Below are 3784 nucleotides of genomic sequence, written 5' to 3' on the forward strand. Positions count from 1 at the left end.
GGCAGGCTCCCACGGCGTCCAAAAATTCTGCTATCCGCGTTGGCTAGGGGAATATGCGGAGGTTTAAATGCCAGCGCATTTCACTGCAACAGCGGGGTGAGAAAGTGCTAAAATCAGAAATGCCATTACCGTTGTTTGTCCTCCGCTGAGAAGTGAGCCGAAAGCGAGCACAGAGAGGTGAATAACAAGTTTTTAAAAAATCACGCGTAAAAGGTTTGGAAGCAGACCCCCAGACAGAGGCACTCAGTCCAGTCGACTGTGGAGCAATGAGTGTTTTCTGGATTTCAGGCTAGAGGAAGAAAACTTTTCCTTTGCCCTCTTCAAGAGAGTGCCCCACGGTTGATTAAAAACACTCCGAGTAGCGGAACCGCATGACCATGCTGAAGTGAAGTCAGTCTACGCCTCCTTCGTGCGCTGTCAGACGAAGGAGCAATGGAGAAAAAAACTTTCTGCTCCTCTGAAAACTGCGTGGATAAAATAAGGCGACCGTCTGTGAAACTCTCTCAAAAATCACCCAACTTCAGCCTATCCAAATTCACAGAAGGCTTCTTCTCTTCGAAGGTATAAACACAATGTGCGCTTGTCCCGTTAGCTTTGAGGTCCACCTGGTTCACGTTAATCCTGGAGGAAAAAAAGTAAACAGTGACTTCCCCCCTGAGCAGACCGCTACTGCTTACCGAAAATTAATGATCCCAAGGGGATGGTTTAATTTCTCATTCGCCCTCCCCACCGCTACTTCAGAGAAACTTGAAAAGAAAGGGCGAATCATCTGCGTCGAGAGAGAGAGAGAGAGAGAGAGAGAGAGAGAGAGAGAGAGAGAGAGAGATTTTGACGAAACCTTTTATAGCCGGAATGGAAAATGTAGCCTATTTACATTCCAAGTGCCGCACGGAGCAGTTTAAATTCGCACATGCTTTCTCGGTCGCACTCTCGGCAGGCTGGGCAGGCTAAGCGCTCCTACTTCAGGGGCTGGGAGAACAGAAGCACAGAAGCACCCATGTTATTTGTGGGGACGACAATCCGACCGTCCACAGTCAGGGGCACAGGGACGGCCACACGTCACTGCGTGACAGGAATGAACGAATCAACAGATGGTCTACGCAGACGCGCTCGTTCACTTTTTCTTAGTTTAGGATGTCAGGTTATTAGACAAGCCAGCCGATCGCCGCCATCAATCAAACGCGTCTTTCATTAGCCTGTTCTGTCCAGAAGCTGGACCTCCAGGGGTGCCTAGTCAGGGGGGACAAAGGGGACAGTTTTCCATGGGCCCAGGGAGAGAGGGGGTATAATTGGGTCCTCATTGCATTGTATCTATGGGGCTGGGGGGGCTTTCAGATGACTTTGTCTTGGGCCCGGCCAAAGCTGTCAGCACCCCTGTGGACCTCAGCATGTAGTCCAACATTCTAATGAATTGGGCATGCAAATTAAACCAACTTTTAATAAGATAGGCCTACCTACATACGATTTAATATCACATCGGTAGGCTATGTCCATAAATTATAAATTGGAAATTAAATGGGGGCTATAGGCCTAGGCTTGTTTATGCAGAAGGTAACACATTTGAATCTGACGAGCATACAGGATGATGTAATGATGTAACCATGTGCCTCTTTCAGATAGCAGTTGGCTGCAAAATTGTATCAGAAAATACCAGATGTCCAGCCAAAACTCTGCAAAAAGTAGAACCTTAATAACAAAACAATAGGCCTAGCCTATTGCATCGTATAGGCCCTAGCCTATAAGATGCAACACGAGCATAGACAAGGAATCTGTTGAATGTTTGGTGTAAAATAGGCTTAAATGCAAATGAGTGTTTGGAATGCAAAGATACTGGAACATGGGCTGTAGGTGAAATTAAGTACATTTTTGAGCAACATGTAGGCTACATGGTGAGGATATGTCAACGCCAGGGTGTGATTTGTAGGGGGGCATGGGGGGGGATTGTCCCCCCTTCTGATATTGCTCAAAATCTGAAACATATCCCTCCCTCTGGTTTTCTGACAAATCACACCCTGGTCAACGCTTAGGCCTATGTGATGTGCGTTTTGGAAATGGTCCAAATAGTTTGTAGGCCTAGTTGGGGGTGGCAAGTGGCACTCCTGTTTGTAGGTGTGTAGTCTATAGTTCAATTTGGCTTACAACAATATACAACAGTGGTGTTAACATGTCTATGGAGTATGACGTCACCAGCTCTCCCATTGGGTGTTGTTTGTGCAGTGGGAGTGGTTGGTACCCGTTGATCGCACAGCTCTACCTCCCAGAAACCGGCCTACACCAAAGAGGTTGGATATAATAAGAGGAATCGAAACACGTCCACTCAATGCAAAAGCGTGTGCTCAAAATTTGGTCTCCTAAGGGGGCGTTGTCCCTCCTTCTTCTTCTCTTTTTGTGATTTTTGCACAAGACGTGCGCTACCGCCATCTACAGCGCTAAGGGGACTCCATTTATTCTCTACCTCAAGACTCCGAAGGTCTCCTAATCGAAGGTCTCCTAAAGGGGCGTTCACCCGACGTAAAGTGGATACCGGAAAAGAACCCGCCTGCTTTATCTCACTCTCATATACGATTCTCTGCCTACACCAGTGGTTCCCAACCGTTTGATAAATGGGGTTTCAAATAGAGTAGTGAATAGTTATCCTATTTAGTGAAGTGAAAGCCCATTGGGAAACTCCAACTCCCATTGTCATTGTGACACAGCACTCCACAGCACACAAGTGAACACTGCACACTGCACACAACGAAATTGCATTTATGCCTCACCCGTGCAAGGGGGCAGCCCTCAGTGGCGCCCCATGGGGAGCAGTGCGGTGGGACGGTACCATGCTCAGGGTACTTCAGTCATGGAGGAGGATGGGGGAGAGCAGTGGTTGATTACTCCCCCCACCAACCTGGCGGGTCGGGAGTCGAACCGGCAACCTCTGGGATGCAAGTCTGACGCCCTAACCACTCACCCATGACTGCCCAAAATGTATTTAATAATTTATTAGTAATATTTATCACTATTCTTTTTTCCACACACTTTCAGACATTTCAGGTGACCCCACATGGGGTCCCGACCCCAGTGTTGGGAAACACAGCAGGCCTACACCCAGGGCCGGTTCTATAGCCTGATAAACCAGACTAAATGTGGATGTCTAATTTAGTCTGGCCTCGATACATAATACATCCGAAGATTGTTGATGAGAACAACCTTCCCTCAAAACCCTGCCCGCTTTGATTCAAAACACATCTTTGCGTTGTAATTGGTTTGCCAGATTCATGGCATTCTGGCTTCATTGAATCATTATGCGAGGCCAGACCCACCCGTAGACAAAACATTTTGCCGTCCAGCGGGTGGCGCTGGTTCACCAGGCTACCGGTTCTAGGCAATTTGGTGCCCTAGGCAAGCACCGATCTTTCCTTTTTGTGGAATTTGACATTGGCATCTGTAAACATGGTGCCATACATCTGATTGAGCACAGCTGATCTAGTACCATGTATATGTACCGAGTGCCCATTAAATGTAAAGTTGAATGTTTTATTTTGCTTAATATTGTAATTCTTTGGGCCTTGTCGCCCCCCAGGACATTTGGCGCCCTAGGCGACCGCCTAGTCGGCCTATGCCTAGCGCCAGCCCTGGTTCTCCATCGTCAGGCCTGAACTGAATAGAAAAGGTCCAGGGTGGTATTCTGAGGAGGTAGTTGAAAGTGTGAAAGCGTGAAACTACAACTCCCATCGTCATTGTGACACTACAACACTCCACAGCACACAAGTGTTCACTGCACACAACGAAATTCCATTTATGC

General features: G+C 47.6%; 1 protein-coding gene across 1 annotated transcript in view; it reads right to left on the reverse strand.

Annotated features, from left to right (window-relative positions):
* cped1 (cadherin-like and PC-esterase domain containing 1) overlaps positions 1–768 on the reverse strand; it is a 209425-nt gene extending 208657 nt beyond the window's left edge. The window contains exon 1 of the mRNA XM_063217755.1: positions 1–768. This exon is cut by the window's left edge and continues 363 nt beyond it. The gene's annotated coding sequence lies outside the window, so the exon portion shown is untranslated.
* Between the last annotated feature and the right edge of the window lie 3016 nt (positions 769–3784).

The sequence above is a fragment of the Engraulis encrasicolus genome, chromosome 15 (assembly GCF_034702125.1).
Source record: "Engraulis encrasicolus isolate BLACKSEA-1 chromosome 15, IST_EnEncr_1.0, whole genome shotgun sequence".
In the NCBI taxonomy this organism is placed as follows: domain Eukaryota; kingdom Metazoa; phylum Chordata; class Actinopteri; order Clupeiformes; family Engraulidae; genus Engraulis; species Engraulis encrasicolus.